This window comes from Fukomys damarensis, unplaced genomic scaffold (assembly GCF_012274545.1).
Source record: "Fukomys damarensis isolate Sample0158 unplaced genomic scaffold, DMR_v1.0_HiC HiC_scaffold_19, whole genome shotgun sequence".
NCBI classification, from domain to species: domain Eukaryota; kingdom Metazoa; phylum Chordata; class Mammalia; order Rodentia; family Bathyergidae; genus Fukomys; species Fukomys damarensis.
In genome coordinates this window covers 414,187-432,736 of record NW_022900931.1, presented here as the reverse complement: position 1 = coordinate 432,736, position 18,550 = coordinate 414,187, and the positions used below count along the sequence as shown (strand labels likewise).

Genomic DNA, 18,550 nt, shown 5'->3' with positions numbered 1-18,550 from the left:
TGGAATAACAGATTTGTGTCACCAATTCAAATTTGTTTGGTTATTGAGAGTCTCCTTTATTGGTGAGGCTGGGCTTGAACTCCTGAACTCAAGGGACTTCCTACCTCAGCCTACTGAATAGTGAATATCAGGACAACCAGCTGGTGCCACTGTGTCTGGCTGCCCCTGGAATTTTTAGTGTGACATTCTAAACACTAAGCCAGTTAGCTGAATATAGAATGAAGTTTTTTTTGTTGTTGTTTTTTGTTTTTTTTGGTACCTGGGATTGAACTCAGGACCTTACTCTTGCCAGGCAGGCATGGTGCCACTGATCTAAATTGCCAGCCCTTAAATGGATTTTTATATCTGGCATTAATCTGTCTGGAACAAGCAAAGATGAGAAGTTTTATTTCTTTCATCATGAAATTTCTGATACTTCGAATAGCAGCTAAAGATACTGATTTTTGTTTTCTTGTCTTTTTGCCTAAATTTTTGTAAGTTAACTTTATAAAAGAAGAAATTAAAATAAGTTTTTTTTCCTCATTTTTCAGGTAAAGAGATTAAAAATCTTCCATTGAATGAAAAAGAAATTCTTACAGTTGGATATACTCCATGGAAAAAACCCAAATTTTTTTCTATTTTGCCTGAACACAAAATTTAAACAAGAAGTATCTACAGAAGGTAAGGTAATTTTCCTTTGCAATTAGTTTCTGCTGTGTTGTGTAACTTACACAAACATATAGATGGAAGTTCAAAGGATAGATGATAGTAAGACTTTTAATTTTTAAGTTGTAAATATAGTTCTCTCTTTCTTTCTTTCTCTTATTTGATCTCTTTTGACTAGCTTTGAGGGGATCTATATGTTTCTGGGCAAGTTGCTTGGTCTCTCCAAGCCAAAGTGTAATCTACATAAAATGGTAAGATGAGGACAGGAATGTAGCTCGGTGGTATAGCACTTGCCTAACACATATAAGGTCCTGAGTTCAATCCTCAGCACACACACAAACACACACACACACACACACACACAAAGAAATAGTGGGTAGGATAGTCATGCAGATGTAGTTAGGTGTGTGTTCTAGCTAACTTTCAGGGAACGTATTAAATAAGGGATGTATACTGTCATGGCTGCCATTTAGGGTACATCTTCCATGTAGAGGGTGGAAAGGGAGGACAGACTTCTGCTTCTTGTGGTACTAGATACTCTTAAATGGCTCTCTCATTATAAGACAGGTGCTGGATAAATTATAAGAATTTCTTATGAGCATTTTGGTGCATTAAAAGTTAAGATAATAGGGCTGGGGATTTGACTCAGTGCTTCTGGCGCCTGCCTCGCAAGCACAAGGACCCGAGTTCGGTCCCCAGTACCAAAAAAAAAGTTAAGATAATGTTCCAAAGAGCAAAAGAGAAAATAAAAAATAGGAACAGTGAGTGTTATGATAGCTCTCTTTTGCTTCTTGCTGAAAAGATACAATTTTTTTTCAGAGGAAACTATGCTCAATATAGGTCCTCATGATTTCTGTAGACTAAATTTAAGGAAACTTGACTTTATACCAAGAACACATGCACACAAGCATCCTGACAGGGAAGAATTAGCAGAATTAGATGTACCAAGGTTTGCAGATATTGAATAATCAGTGAAGTATAGTATATAGTAATTATGTATGAACTGTTTGAAGAAATGCAAAATAGAATAAGTAACAACAACAACAAAAAGTATCACAATGACCCAATCAGGGGGCCACACCATGCCTGCCAAAGAGAGTAAAACTGGAAAGCACCAAAGACGAAGAAGGATCTTCTAAAAAAAAAATCTTTATTAAGTTTATTGGCACATTTTAGGTATACAGTACAGTTACATTCATCCTTGAGATCTTGTACCTTTACATGACTTATCTCGGTTCTTATTTTTCCCCATTCCCCAGCCCTCCCTTCCCTGTTTATAAAGACATTGTTTTCATGTTTTTCCTTGTCACATTTTTTCCCTTTTTACCTTTCCCCTACCCCTCCTACTTCTACTCTTTTAGACCTTTTCTTCCTATTACAATGTCAGTTATACAATTTGATCCTTACTTACACTTTTAGTTTTTCACACCAGAGAAACTATTAGGTATTTACACATGTGTGACTTATTAATTTTACTTAAGTGTAAGGCCTCAACGTGCATCCACTTAGCTATAAATATCTCTAGCTTCTCATTTATGGCTGAGTAGTACTCCATTTTATTTTAAAAAAAAATCTTCTTTATCCAATCTCCACCTGATGGGTAGTTGGGCTGTTTCCAAATTTTAGCTGTTACAAACTTTTCCTCTATAAACATGGGTGAGCATATATTGCTGTGGTATGATTCTTTTAATTCTTTTGGGAAAATACCCAGCAAAGGAATAGCTGCCTCCCACAAACAATGAAGAAGGGTTCCTATCTCCAACCCTCTCAGTATTTGTTACTGGTTGATTTCTTTTTTTCTTTTTTTTTTTTGTACTGGGTATTGAACTTGGGTTCTCATGCTTGCAAGGCAGGTGGTGGCACCACTGAGCTAAATCACTGGCTCTTTGATTTCTTGATAGCAGCCATTCTTTCTGCGGTGAGGTGGAATCTCAGTGTTTTTTTCATCTACATCTCTCAAATTACCAGTGATGTTGAACATTTTTAATGTTTTTTGCTGCTTTTACTTCTTTGTCTGAGAAATGTCTGTTAATTTCAGATGCCCATTTTTGAATTGGGTCTTTATGTTTGGGGGGTCTGAGATTTTTTGAGTTCTTTACACATTCTAGATAGTAGACCTTTGTCTGAAGAAGAGCTGGTAAATTTTTTTTCCCACATTGTGGGTTGTCTGTTAGCTCTGCTTATGATTTCTCTGGCAGCGCAGAAGCTTTTTAAAAAGATGAGATCCCAGTTGTTAATTCTTTGTGCTAGTTTCTGTGCTACTGAGGATTTGTTCATAGTCTTTTTCAAGAGTTGTATCTAACTTATCTTCTAACAAGTTTAGTGTTTCTGTTTTAATATTTTTATCTTTAATCTATTTGGATTTTAATTTAGCGCATGGTGAAAGATATGGGTCTAATTTTAATCTTTGACAATTTGAAATCCAATTTTTCCAACACCATTTATTTTTATTTATTTATTGGTACCAGGGATCAGACTCAGAACCTTGCACTTGCAAAGCAGATGATGGAGCCACTGAGCTAAACCCTGGCCCTCCAACACCATGTATTAAAGAGGCTGTCTTTCCTCCAGTGAGGATGCTTGGCTCCTTTGTCAAAGATGAGGTAGCTGAGTATGTCAGGAGTTGTTTCTGCATCTTCTAATCTGTTCTACTGATCCACTGGTCTTTTTCTTTGCCAGTACCATGCTTTTTTTTTTTTTTTTTATCACAGTGGCTTTATAGTATAGTTTCAAGTTGGGGATTGCGATACCCCTGTCATGTCTCTGTTGCCTAGCATTGCTTTTGCTATTCTAGGTCTCACTGGTTCCAAATAAATTTTAGATTGTTTTCTCTAGTTCTTAGAAATATAGTATTGGGATTTCAATAGGGATTGAGTTGAATCTGTATAGCAGTTTTGGAAGTATGACTATTTTCACTATGCTGATTCTTACTACACAGGAACAAGGGATAGCTTTCCATTTTTTAATATCCTTTTTGATCTCTTTTTTTCAGAGTTGTAGTTCTCAATGTAGAGGTATTTTGTTTTCTTTGTTAGATTGATTCCTAGATATTTCAAGATTTATTTCATTTTTTGGGGGTGTTATTGTGAAAGCGATTATTTCCCTAACTTCAATCTTAGTGAGTGTTATTTGTGTACAAGAAAGGTGTTGATTTTTTATTGTTTACTTTGTATCCAGCTACTTTACTGAATCTGTCCATTAAAGTCTAGAAGTATTTTGGCAGTTTTTTGGGTCTTCTATGTAGACTCTTTGGGTCTTCTATCATATTGTCAACAAAATAATGGTAATTTAACTTCTTCCTTTCCTATCTTCATTGTTTTTATTTCTTTCTCATGTCTAATTGCTGTGGGTAATGTTTCCAAAACTATATTGAACAGGAGTGGGGATAGTGGATGTCCTTATCTTGTTCCTGATTTTAGCGTGAAGGTTTTCAGTTTTTGGCCTTTTAATATGATGTTGGCTGTTGGTTTTTCATAGATAGCTTTTATCGAGTTGAGATAAAGACTATCTATTCCAATTTTCTGCAGGTTTTTTTTTTTTTAATCATGAATGGTTGTTGAATTTTGTGGAATGCTTTTTCTGCATCTATTGAGATGATCATATGGTTTTTGTCCTTGACTCTGTTGATATAGTATGTTACATTTATTGATTTGCATATGTTGAACCATCCTCACTCCCTGGAATAAATCTGACTTGGTCAGGGTATATGATCTTCTTCATGACTCTCTGTATTTTGTTAGCCAGTATCTTATTGAGGATTTTTGCATCTATGTTCATTAGGGAGATTAACCTGTAGTTCTCTTTTTTGGTTGGGTCTTTCCCTGGTTTTGGAATCAAAATAACACTTGTTTCCAAGAATGCATTTGGGAGTATTGCTTCCCTTTCAATTTCATTGACAAGTTTAAAGAGTAGTGGCAATAGTTCTTCTCCCAATTGCATGAATTTGAGCCTTTTCTTTTCTTTCCTTTTTTTTTTTTTTTTTGGTCTTTCCCTGGTTTTGGATTTTATCGATTTATTTATTCTTTTGAAAAACCAACTCTTCAATTTGTTGAGTTTTTGTCGCGTTCTCTTAGTCTCCATTGCATTGATTTCTGCTCTGATCTTTATAATTTCTTCCCTTATATGAGCTTTGGGTTTCTCTTGTTCTTTTTTCTAGGAGCTTAGGATTCACCATTAGGTTTTTTATTTGAGCTCTCTCTGTTTTCCTATTATGAGCATTCACAGCTATGAATTTCCCACTTAAAACTGCATTCATTGTATCCCATAGATTCCTGTATGTTGTACTGGCATTATCATTAAATTGTAAAAACTGTCTAATTTCTTTAATTTTCTCTGTGACCCATTGGTTGTTCAGGAGAATGTTATTCAATTTCCATGTGTTTGTGAAGTTCTGTTGATCTCCAGTTTAATTGCACTATGGTCTGATAATATACATGGGATAACTTCAATTTCTTTACATTTACTTAGACATGTGCTATGAGCCAGCATGTGATCTATTTTGGAGAATGATCCTTGTGTAGCTGTAAAGAATGTATATTCTGATTTTGTGGGCTGGAACACTCTATAGACATCTGTTAAGTCCATTTGTTCAAAAGCTTGGTTCAGTTCTAGTATTTCATTGTTGATTTTTAGTTGAGATGATCTATTTGTGACAATGGGGTATTGAGGGCTCTCACTACAATTGTATTAGTGCTTATTTGGTGTTTCATATTCCTTAATATTTGTTTTGTATAGCTGGGGGCATTAGTGTTTGGTGCATATATATTTATGATTGTTATCTCTTCCTGTTGGATTGTTCCCTTTACAAGGATGTAGTGACCTTCTTTGTCTCTCTTAATTAGTTTTGGTTTGAAATTTACTTTGTCTGCAAATAAGATAGATACTCTTGCTTTTTTCCGGGTTCCTGTTGCATTGAGAACTATTTTCCATCTGTTCACTTTCAGTCTATAAGTTTCTTTTTCAAGTAGGTGTGTTTCTTGTATACAGCATATTGTTGGATTTTGCTTCTTCATCCATTCTGCCAGTCTTATTTGTTTTGATTGGTGAATTGAGGCCATTAACATGGATGGTTATAACTCATATGTATTAACTTATCATTATAATGTTATTTTCCTGTTGTTGGTTCTTTTTAATTTTTCTCCCTCTCCCTTTAAATTCTTGCCTATTGGATTTGCTCCATTGAACCGCATAGCGTTATAACCTTCATTGTGTTTTTCTAGGATATTTATGGGAATGTATCCTTTTTTTTTGGTATCGGGGATCGAACTTGGAACCTTGCAAAGCAGGCAGTGGAACCACTGAGCTAAATCCCTGGCCCTTTTTCTAGGATATTTAAAAAAATTATTTGGAGTGCTGGTTTGGTATTCATGAAGTTTCTGAGGTGTTCTTTGTCATGAAAGTATCTTATTTTTCCATCAATTTTGAAAGATAGTTTGCAGGATACATCGGCCTAGTTTGGAGGTTGTTTTCTTTTAAAGCTTGAAATACCTCACTCCAGGCTTTCCTGGCTTGAGGGTTTGTGTTGAAAAGTCTGTTGTGATTCTGATAGGCTTTACTTTGTACATGATTTGTTTCTTTTGTCTAACTGCTTGTAGTATTTTGTACTTGGATTTCTGGGATCTTGATTACTATATGTCTAGGTGTAGATTTTTTTTTTTCATAACTAGTTGGAGTCCTATATGCCTAACTTATCTGTATGTCAAGTTCTTTTGCTCTGGGAAGTTTTCTATCATTAATTTTGCGAACAGTTCTTTTTTTTTTTTTTTTTTTTTTGGAGTTTATTGGTACATTTTAGGTATTCAGTACAGTTACATTCATTATTGGGATCTTGTACCTTTACATGACAGGTCTTGGGTCTCATTTTTTCCCCTTATCCCTGCCCTCCCTTGAACCCCTCCTCCCCTCCCCATTTACAAACACTTTATTTCCATTTTTTCATTTTCTCATATTTTTTTCTTTTCCCTTATTTCCTTTCCCCTACCCTTCCCACTTTCCCTACACCTTTAGCCCTTTTCTTCCTATTTTACTTTGTCAATTATCTCATTAGAATCTTATGAACTATTATAGTTTTTCACACCAGAGAAACTATTAGGTGTTTACATATGTGTGACTTATTTATTTCACTTAGGAGTATATCCTCAATATGTATCCATTTTCCTATGAATGAATCTAATTTCTCTTTCTTTATGGCTGAGTAGTATTCCATTTTGTAGAAAAACCACATCTTTATCCAGTTTCCAACTGATGGACATGTCATTTGTGCTTTCTTCTGCTTTTTTGTGCACTCCTATCAATCTTATATTATTTTTCTTTGTGTCATCTAGGAGCTGTTGGATTGATTGCTCATGGTCCCTTACTATTTTTAAGAGATCTCTCTTTTCATGGTTACTGATCGCCATCCTGTGTTTATATCTGATATTCTGTCTTCAGATTGGGTTAGTCTGCTATGTATACTTTTAGTAGAGTTTTTAATCTCATGGATATCAGACAGATTAACTTCATTTGAGCAGTAGAGTAGTTAGACTGATGGTTTGGGTTAGTCAGCTTTCTGTGACCAAATACTTGAAAAAGCAGTTTAAATTGAGGAGAGACGTTAGCTCCTGGTTCAAAGATCTCTGAGTTCATGGTCTGCTGGCTTCATGATTTTGGGTCTGTGGCAGGCAGAGAGCATCATGGTGTGAGCACATGCCTGAAGTGGCCAGGGAAGCAAAAGAGGAAGAGGAAGGGAATGGGTCCTGACACCCTTTCAAGGGCACATCCCCAGTGACCCAGCTTCCTCCTACTGGACCCCCTACCTCCTTAAGATTTCATACATCCTTGTAGTGCCACAGGCTGAGGACCAACCTTTTAACACAGAGACACATGGGAACACTTAAGATCCAAACTGTAGCTAGGGGCAGTGGCTAATGCTTATAACCCTAGCTACTAAGGTGACTGAGGCTGGAGGGTCAGAAGTTGGATGAGCTGGGCAACTTAGCAAGACCCAGTTCCAAAATAAAAAGAGCCAGGGATATAGCTCAGTGGTAGAGTGTTTGCCTATCTATGTAAGGGGCCTGGGTTCTATCCCCAGTACCACCAAAATCAATCAATCAATCAATCCAAACCAATCATACCTATAACAACTGGAGGGAGAGAGAGGGAGAAAGGAAGGAAGGAAGGAAGGAGATTCAAACCACAACATGGTTTCTTAAGTGCAGCAATGGAAGCCTGAAGCCAATGGAATGATGTCTTCATTGTGCTGAATGTTAATAATTGCTGGCTTGTAACTTTATATTAGGCAAGATTATCTTTCAAGAATGAGGATGTAGCCAGTTGTGGTGGCACGCACCTGTAATCCCAGCACTCCACAGAGGCTGAGGCAGGAGGATCACCAAGAGTTTATGGCAAGCAGGGGCTACATAGTTAGTTCAAGGCCAGCCTCAACTACAGTGAGACCCTGACTCAAAAAAAAAAAAAAAAAAAAAAAAAAAAAAAGAATGAGGATGTTTCACTGATGTAAATTCCAGTAGATCTGTCTGATTCTTCTTGTTGGACCAACAGCAGAGAGACAAAGAGGATAGTGACTGAGACACCAAGGCAAAGGAATAAAAAGAGAGTGCAAATGAAATAAAGGCATTTTAAGTAAGACAAAAATTGATTTTATTACTAGTGGTCTGCTATGGTTGAATGTGTGCCCCTCCAAAATTCATTTTGGAACTTAATTCAAAGTGCAGGAGCGTTAGGGCTGAGTAGGTAGGAGGGCTATGCCTTCATGAATGGTACTAGTGGCTGTATCAAAGTAGTTCCTTCTGCCCTGCTACTATAGAAGGGTGTAGAGAAGCCACCCTGTTTGAGGAGCAAGTACTATGCCTGACCCAGTGGCATTTTCATCTTAGAGTTCCCAGCCTCCAGAACTTAAGAAACAAATTTGGCTTGTTTATAAATTTCCCATCTATGGTGTTTTATATAGCTAATACCCAATCCTTTTCTAAATATTCTAAGGAATGGAATGGGTTTTAGGCAGGAAACCAAGATCCAGATGCAGAGTATCACCATGCACACCTGCAATACCAGAACTTGGGAGGCTGAAACAGGAGGATTGCTGTGAGTTAGAGGCCAGCCTGGGCTACATAGTCATCTCGAGGTCAGTCTGAACTACACAGCAAGACCCTATCTCTAAAAAAAAAAAAAAAAAAAAAAAAGAATGATCCCAAGAAAAACAATATGTGAGTAAATAAAAGTGAATGTTAGAGAGCTCGGAGTGAGTGGTGGCACACACCTGTAATCCCAGCACTTGGGAGGCTGAGGCACAAGGTTCGCCGTGAGTTGGAGGCCAGCCTGGCTCCATAGTGAGTTCAAGGCCAGCCTAAACTAGATAGCAAGACCCAAAAAACAAAGCAAAACAAAAAAACGAATGTTAGGGCTAACAGTGTAGTGTAGTTTAGGGGTGGATTTTTTTTTTTTTTTGGTACCGGGGAATGAAGTCAGGACCTTGCACTTGAGAGGCAGTTGGTGGAACCACTGAGCCAAATCCTTGGCCCTAGGGGTGGAATTCTTGCCTACCACACGTGAGGCCCCGGTTTCCATTCCTAGCACTGCAAAAAAACCCAAAAAACAAAAAAACCTCAAAAATCAGAACAAACAAAAACATAGAATTGATTAATACATAAAAACAAAATATAAGTCAGAAAGGAGGGTTAATAGTGTTAAAGCATTTTTTGATAACTGGTATTAGAATTAACTATACATTTTAACATATACAATTTATGAGTTCTAAGGGACCACTATAAAAATTGAACTAGTAACTGGTGGGGTGCTGTATACCTGTAATCCTAGCACTCTAGGAAGCTGAGGCAGGAGGATTGTAAATTCAAGCCTGATTAAACAACTTAGTCTCAAAATAAAAAAGGGCTGGTGGATGTAGTTCAGGGTGAAGGTCCTAGGTTCCATGTCTAGTTATACACCGACAACAACAACAACAACAACACACAAAAAAGAATTGAAGTAGTGGTGGGCTAGCGATGTTGCCAGCGGTGCCAAAAGAAAGAAAAGAAAGAGAAGAAAGGAGGGAGGGAGAGAGGGAGGGAATTGACTTAATGATGTGTTGAAAACTCTTTGAAAGTGAGAAGGATGCTCACTTTTGCCACTTGTACTGAGGATTTGGTGGAGGTTTCAGCCAGCCCAATAAATCAGAAAAAGGGCAGAGGAATTTGAATGGAAGAAACAAGCTTATTCACTGATGATATTGTTGTGTAGAAAACCAAAATGATCTTTAGATAACTTACATCAATAATAATTTAGTAAATGTCTGGATACAAAATGACTTTATAAAGATAGATGTGTCATCAACAAATACATTGAAATTAAAACAGAGTATATACAGGGCTGGGGGTGGTAATCAGGAGGCTGAGGCAAGGGAATCGGGTGTTCAAGACCAACCTAGGCAACTTAGGAAGGTCTAGGCCAGACTAGATGATGTAGCAAGACCCTGACTCAAAATAAAAGAATAGTGTATACAGTAGAATTCCAAATGCAAAGCATCTCAGAATAAATAATAAGAATGTGCAAAATGTCTTGGAGAACACTGCTCAGTTGGAAAACTCAATTTGTAAGGATGCCAGTTCTCCTAAGTTGACGTAGAAATTCAGTGTAATTCCAATAAAAAAAATCTAAGAGGGCCAGGGATTTGGTTCAGTGGTTCTGCCACCTGCCTTGCAAGTGCAAGGGCCTGAGTTCAATCCCCAACACCGCCCCCCACCAAAAAAATCTTAAGAGGGTCAAGTGCAGTGGCTCATTCCTCTAATCCTAGGAGTCTGGGAGGGTGAGGTAAAAGGATTGTAAATTCAATCCTAGCCTAGGTAATTTATTGATTTTTATCCTTTTTTTTTTTTTTTTTTTTTTCTTTTTCTTTTTCTTGAGAGAGCCTCACTGAGTAGTCCAGGCTGCTCTTGAACTCACTATATAGCCCAGACTGGCCTCAAACTTGTGGCAGTCCTCCTGCCTCAGCCTTTCCTAGTGCTGGGGGTATTATCATGCACCATCACACCCAGCTAATTTAGCAAAATAAAAAAATAAAAAATAAAAGGAGCTAGAGATGTAGCTCAGTGTGAGGCCCTGGGTTCAGTTGCTAGGCTCAAATTTATGATCCTCCAGTCTCAGGCTCCCAGAGTGCTGAGATTATGAGTGTTGCCATGGTGTCCAGGCAGCATTCTGACTAAATTATTCTTTTATACTTATTTTAATTTATTTGTGGTTATTTCCTCTTTTCACTTCTGAATTGAAGTTTTTATTTAAGGGTTTTTAATTTTTTGATCTTTCCCTCTTTGGCCAGTGCCCAGGATAGAGTGTTGTGTTTGTTCTTTGGTTGCACAGTTACTCGTTGCCTCCAAGAGGCTCACAGTGCCTTTGTTCTCAGACCAATGCAATTCTTGGATTCTGCAGATCCAAGGTGCGTCTCTGTTTAGTGACTTCTTCTCTGGGGCCCAAGGAAGCAGTTTTTAGGTTCCATGGTGTCATTGCTCCCAGCATGTCCCCGTGTGATGCCACCAATAGAATGCCCTGCAGGAGGGGCTACGAAGAGATGCTTGGTCAGCTTGCTACTCTGGCAACATGAGCCTGACCTCAGTGAGCATGGTGCTCTTATCTCTGTCTCTTTATGCTGAGGCTCCTTTTTTTGGGGGGTACTGGGGATCGAACTCAGGTCCTTGTGCTTGCAAGGCAGGCAACAGAACCACTGAGTTAAATCCCTGGCCCTGGAGGCTCTTTTTCTAAGACAGGGTGTTGCTTGTTATGTATTACAGCCTGGCCTTGAATTCACTATGTATTCCAGGCTGACCTTGAGTTTGCAGCAGTTCTCTTGCCTCAGCCTTCCAAGGGCTGGGATTAGATCATAAACCTGCACCACCATGCTTGGCCAGTCTTTACTCTTTTAGAATAAAATATACTGGGAGATGTTCAAGGCCTTTTCTGTGGAGTTATGCTCAGTTAACTCTCACCATGGCTGTACAGTGGTGAGCCTTATCATTCCTATTTCACAGGTGAGCAAACAGGCAGAGAGAGATCACACTCTGGCCTCACATCACATAAAAAGCCAGAATTTTTATCACAGATGCTTAAAAGAGCTGTAGGCAATGATATCTGAGTGACTACTCTGAAATAGGTTCCTTTGACAGTGAAATTAGCTGCAGGTGAACCAGTGCTGTTTTAGTGAATCCTTAAAGAATGCCACTGATGCAATTGTTTTTGAGTATTGTCTTTCTTAAAATGCATGGGTAGCTGTTACGGTTTGGGTCTAGATATCCCCCCAAAGCCTCACGCAGTGGCTGAATCCAGAGTGCGTGATGCTGGGAGTAAGGGTATATGATTACTAAACCACTACACTGATTGGTTTGGCACTGCCAAAAACTCAGAAGCCTGCTTAAGATAAAAGGAGCAGAAAGACGCTGTTAAATTCACTTGTTGCTTTTACTGCTTCTGCTACCATGAACTGTTGCCCCTCTGCCACTCTGCTGTGGAGCCAGCTGATTATGGACTGAAACCTCTACATAAGCCAAATAAACCTTTCTCCTTTAACTTTGGGTGTCGGGTATTTTGTCTCAGCAACAAGAGGAAAGTAATTAACACACTAGCTGACAGAAGCATTGATAAAGACTAAAAAAAATTTTAACACAAAGCACAATGTCCTGATTTAAGCTAGTAAGGCAGATAGAAAATCTTGAGTAATTCAGTTTTATTTAAAGTATCAGTTGTAATTTAAGTAGAGGTCCTCTGATGCTGTTCTTTAAAATTGATGAGATGAGTAAAATAAATGTAAGGAAGGTATTTTACTTTTTTTGTTGTTGTTGTTCTTTGTTTTTTGAGATAAGTCTTGGTCATGTAGTTCAGGCTGTCCTTGAACTTACTATGTACACAGGCATGTGCCATCATGCCTGGCTTAGAGGCTACTGTTTCTTAAAATGACTGTTTTTAAGACAGGGTCTTGCTGTGTGGTTTAAGCTGAGATCACTATGTAACCCAGGCTGACCATGAACTCATGGCAATCCTCTTGCTTCAGCTTCTGGAGCGCTGGGATTACAAGAATGTACTACCACACTGGGTGTAATGTGACCATTTTTCAACATAAAATATTACCCTCAATCCTAAGAGTACAGGCTCCTTTTTTTCTTTCTTTCTTTTTTGGTACCAGAGATAGAACTTAGAACCTTGTGCTTGTGAAGCAGGCACAGCTCCACTGAGCTAAATCCCTGGCCCTGGGCTTCCTTTTTTGATATTAAAAAAGTCATTTTTTTTTAAATCAAGATAATTATAGATGGTAGTTTTTCTTCTTTTCCTCCTTTGTATCTTTTATTTCTTTCTTCCCTCCTTACTGTGTCTTTACTTAGCAAAGTTAAAAAGTTGATACCTCTCTATTAGTTTTTTTTAATTTTGTTTACACTACTGAGAATTGAATCCAGCGTCTTCATGCTGAGTTGAGCTACATTCCTAGCCCTTTTTTATTTTAAATTAGGGTCTCACTAAATAGCTAAATTGCCCTGGCTGATCTCAAACTTACTGTCTTCCTGCCTGTGCCTCCTAGAATGCTAGGATTACAGGCATGTGCCACCACATCTGGCTTTTCAAAACAGAGTATTTTTTAGAAGTGCGTAAAGTAATACAGAACAGTGAGATGTGTTTTAGTATATTGGCATACACATACTTTGACTAGTCTCCTATTAGCCTCCATTCCCTTTCCTCCTTCCACTCTAATCCCCTTTTACATTTCTAAAAGTCTATCTTCTAGTTATCTGGCATCTCTTGTTTGTTTGTTTGTTTATTGTACATTGCTCATATAAGAGAACACATGCAATGTATAACTTTTTTTTTTTGGTTTTTTGAGACAGGGTCTCACTATGTACTTGCGACTGACCTGGAACTCACTATGTAGCCCAGGCTGGTCTCGAACTCACAGTGATCCTCCTGCCACAGCCTCCCGAGTGCTGGGATTACAGGCGTGCGCCACCATGCCCGGCTTCAACATATAACTTTTTGAAACTGGCTTATTTTGCTTAACATGATGGTCTGAAATTCCATTCATTTTCCTGCAAATGACAGTATTTTGTTCTTCATGGCTGAATAATATTCTGTTGTGTCTGTGTGCACCATATTTTCTTTATTCATCTGTTGACAGGTGTCTAGTCTGTTTCCAGAGCTTAGCTGTTGTGAATTTCACCCCATATACTTGGGTACGCTGTTCTTTCAGTAATATACTGAGGAATGATATCCCCGATCAAATAGTATTTCTAAGATTAGAGTTTTGAGGAATCTTCATAATGATTTTCACATGGTTTTACTAGTTTACATTTCTACCAACAGTGTAGGGAGGGTTCCTTTTTTTAATACCTTTATCAGCATTCATTGTTTTTTTACTCTTGGTGATAGACATTCTGATGGGGGGGTAGAATCTTAGTGTAGTTTTTTTATTTGCATTTCCTTGTTGGCTAAAGATCTTGAACATCTTTTCATACACTTATTGCCCATTTGTACTTTTTCTTTTGAAAAGTGTTTACTCATTGTCCCATTTACTGACTGGGTTATTTGTTTTTGTCATTTTTGAATTCTTTATATGTTATAAATACTTTTCTATCAGAAGAGTAGGTAGCAAAGATTTTCTGCTGTAGGTTGTCTTTTCACTCTGTTGATTGTTTCCTTTGCTATGGAGAAGTGTTTTAATTTGAAGTAGTCATTTCTTTGTTTCTTTATTTATTCATTGGTGCTGAGGACTGAACCCAAACCTTTGAGCTAAATCCCCAACCTCCTGCCTCTTTCCCTCTCTCTTTTCTTCCCGCTCCCCCCTCTCCCTTTCTTTTTCTTTTTTTCTTCTTTCTTTCAGTGATACTGGGGATTGAATCTCAAGGCTTTTGTACTGAGCTACATCTATAGGCCTTTTTTATTTGAGACCAAGTCTTGCTAAATCATTAAATTGCCTAGGCCAGGCTTGAACTTGTGATCTTCCTGCCTCCACCTCCCAGAATGCTGGCATTACAGGTATGCACCACCATGTGATGTAGTTTCATTTCTTGATTCTTGATATTATTTCCTGTGTTATTGCCATTATATTTAGGAAGTCTTTGCCTGTACCTATGGCTTCAAGTCTTTTCCCTGTGTTTCTTACCTCAGTCTCAGACTTGCGTCAGTCCTATCTAGGTCTTGATCCATGTTAATTTGATTTTATACAAGATAAACATCTTCTGAGATCTAGTTTCAATCTTTTGCTTGTGGATATCCAGTTTTCCCATCCCCAGTTGTTTAATTGGCTATCTTTTCTCCAGTGCATGCTTTTTGCTCCATTAAAAGACAGAATCTGGGTGTATGACTATATCTTCACCTTCCAGGGGTCTTTCCTTTCCTCCACAAAGGGGATCAGGTGTGGTTTAGCAACAACTACCCTACAGACCAGGTTTCTGTGGGTCCCTACCCACAAATTCTGCTGAGCAGAGTCTAGGTCTTCCCACTTCTCTACAGAGAAACCATTGGTCACCTGGGTGAATATCAGAAGTTCCATTTCCTGGCTCCTGGGTGTCTGGCATCCTCCCTAGGGATCTCCCAGACCTTTAGGTCAGGGGGAAACAGAGGCTGCAGTACAGCCACCTGGACTTCTGGAGCAGAGGAGAGGCTGCTTGGTTTGGTTATGTATCCCCCAAACCTTCAGACTTACTGAATTTAAGTAACTGTGAGGCTCGCAGACTTGGTTTTTGGCACTGGACAGTAAGTGGGTCTCAGCTAGTACACTGATGCTAAAATGTCCTGGTTCTTGTTTACAGGGTGGATATCCTTACTAAATTTTTGGTTTATAATTTAGGGGTAAATAAGTAAATATTTACTTATTGTTTCAAATTTCAAAAGATGAATAAATGAGGAATAGGACATTGGTTATTTATTTACTTTTTGCAGTTTTGGGGACCAACCCCACTACTCCACATCCCCTGCCATTTTTATACTTTATTTTGGAATAAGGTTTTGTTGCCGGGCGTGGTGGTGCACTCCTATAATCCCAGCACTCAGGAGGCTGAGGCAGGAGGTATCGCTGTGAGTTCAAGACCAGCCTGAGCTACATAGTGAGTTCCAGGTCAGTGTCAACTACATAGTGAGACCCTGTCTCAAAAAACATAAAAAAGGAATAAGGTTTTGCTAAGTTTCCCAGATGGGATGTGAACTTGCAACTCTACTGCCACAGACTTCCTGAGTGCTAGAATTACAGGTATGACCCAGTGTTCCAGGCTTGTTTTTTGTTTATTTGTTTGTTTAATGTTCAGGATCAAACACAGGGCCTTGTGCACAAAATGCTCTGCTACTGAGCCATACCCCAGCCTTTTAAAATTTTATTTTGAGCCGGGGATTTAGCTCAGGGGCACTGAGGCTGCCTCGCAAGTGTGAGGTCCTGAGTTTGATCCCCTGTACTTCAGGGGGTGGGGTTGTTTTGAGATAGTCTTGCTGAATTGCCCAGGCTGGGCTCAGATCCTCCTGCCTCAGCCTCCTGGGTAGCTGTGATTACAGCTGTGTTTCACTGCACCTGGCCTAATTTTGGTTTAATTTGTTTTATGAGGCTTATTCTATATTTAAATCCTCAGCAATCTGATTGAATATACAAAATGTATAATTTAACCTGAAGGAACTATAGCTCAAGGCTGTTGTGTGCAGTCCTGCGTGATATTACACAAAACAGCATCCACCATCCCTTTTGTCAGTTGTCCACTCTGAGGTGGACATATTGCATCTGTAGGTGGCAGTGCCAGCTGATGCTGCCTGAAATGCAGTCCAGGCAAGACAAAGTAGCCAGAACTGATTGCTATTGAGGTTGAGTTCGGGGGTGGGCACACACAAAAATGAGCAATATAGTATTTTTACTACTGCTAGCTATATGTGAAATTTCCCAAAATAGAAACAAAAAGTAGCCAGAACTGATTGCTATTGAGGTTGAGTTCGGGGGTGGGCACACAAAAAAATGAGCAATATAGTATTTTTACTACTGCTAGCTATATGTGAAATTTCCCAAAATAGAAACAAAACCCTGGGCCATCTAGAGCAGTGCTGAGGTAGAAGTTTGCACTTGGACCTGTTGTTCCTCTTCTTGGGATGTGCTAAGCTACTGACGGTACTGCTGAGTGGGCCTGTAGCTGTGGAGAGAGGCACGCAGCCTGGCTCTGTACTCTTCCCTGAGTTGAGGATACCTACCCTGTATGTGCTACCTGCCCACTAGGTGCTCAGTAGCATCTTGGTTATGAAATTGACTGTCTCATACTGGAGTGCTTTGTTCAAATAAACCTTTATTGGACTTACTCTCAAGTGCAAGAATAGTGATGCCAAAGCACAAGGACCCGAGTTCAATCCCCAGTACAAACAAAACAAAACAAAGCAAAAGAACAGTGATGCCAAAGAAAAGCTATAAAATGTTTCCTTTAAGTATTATTTCACATTATCACAAGAAGAGAAATACAGTTCAGTAAGATGTTGTGAAAGGCAAAGACCGCATTCATGTAACTTTTAAAGTATATTATTATAATTATTCTATTGTATTATTAGTTGTTGTTAATTTTCTATTATTCCTAATTTAAAAATAAAACTTCATTACAGGTATGTGTATATGGGGGAAAAAAACATAGTATTCAGTACTGTCTACAGTTTCAGGCATCTACTGGGGATCTTGGACCATTAGCTACTGCAGATAAGGGGAGGTCTTTAGTTTCACATAAGTTTTTAATGTTTTGTGTGTGTGTGTGTGCGCTTGCCAGGCAGGTGCCATGCCACTGAGTTACATCCCCAGCCCTCACCTTACTTTCTTATGCTTGAGGATATTTAGTTTTCTAGCATCATTTGTAAAAAAGACTAATTTTCCCTTTGAATGGTCCTGGCACCTTTGTGCCAAATAATGAGTTAGTTGACCATGAGTCACCTAAGTGTGGTTTTCTTCCTTAACTCTTACTTCTATGCCTTTGGTCTGTAAGTCTATAGTGATGGACTTTTGTGTGTGTGTGTGTGTGTGTGTGTGTGCGCGCGCGTGCGTGCGTGCTGGGGCTCAAACTCAGGACCTGCACTTGCCAGGCAGGCACAGCACCACTAAGCTAAATCCCTGGCCCTGTAAGTCTTCTTTCTAGTACCACACTCTTGATTGCTACAGCTTTGTAGTAAGTTTTGAAATGAGAAAAGTGTGAGACTTCTAGCTCTGTTCTTCTTTTATAGGACTTTTGCATTTCCATACAAATTTTGGGAGTAACTTGTCAGTTCACAAATAAAATTTTAAAAATTAACTTTAGATACTAATTTCTGTGTTTTATTGTATCTGGAGAAAAAGATAGTCTTTTGAGTTCCTGAGGCATTTTCTTTTCATCTCTTTGCTTTCAAAAAATAATTTTTGGAAAAAAAATTTTTTGGAGCCAGGCTTGGTGGTGCACGCCTATAATCTCAGCACTCGAAAGGCTGAGGCAGGAGAATCGCCTCACCTCAAGTTTGAGGCCAGCCTGTACTACAGAATGAGTTCAAGACCAGCCTGAACTACATAGTGAAACCCTGTTTTAAAAACTTGCTTTTAAACTGAAAGCTGGGTATAGTAATGCATGCCTGTAATCCCAGAACACAAGAGGCTAACACAGGAGGTGCACTGTGCATTCAAGACCAGCCTGGTCTGTGGTGAGTTCAAGATCAATATGAAGGCCAACATGAGTCTTTCTCTTCTTTCTTTTTTTGAGATATAGTTTCACTATGTATTCTAGGCTAACATTGAGCTCAGTATGTAGCTGAGACTGGCCTCAAACTCACAGCAGTCCTCCTGCCTCAGCTTCCCAAATGCTGGGATTACAGGTGTGTGCCCAGCACAATTTACTTTCTTCTTGCTAGCCCTCCACCCTTCATCCCAGTCATTGGCAACCAATAATCCTATTGTTTCTAAAGTTTT

General features: G+C 38.8%; 1 protein-coding gene and 1 non-coding gene across 6 annotated transcripts in view; both read left to right on the top strand.

Annotated features, from left to right (window-relative positions):
• The first annotated feature begins 609 nt into the window (after nucleotides 1-609).
• Ppp6r2 (protein phosphatase 6 regulatory subunit 2) overlaps nucleotides 610-18,550 on the top strand; it is a 64,411-nt gene continuing 46,470 nt past the window's right edge. For 4 of the 5 annotated variants that reach the window (XM_010634253.2, XM_010634254.2, XM_010634252.2 and 1 more), the window contains exon 1: nucleotides 623-660. The gene's annotated coding sequence lies outside the window, so the exon portion shown is untranslated. Of the gene's footprint in view, nucleotides 661-18,550 lie in introns of all 5 variants that reach the window. The other variant, XM_010634251.3, reaches the window with a different exon arrangement.
• Nucleotides 8,130-8,215, top strand: LOC117286970. Its single transcript, XR_004518169.1, has one exon. It is a non-coding gene; the product is annotated as a small nucleolar RNA SNORD62 (small nucleolar RNA).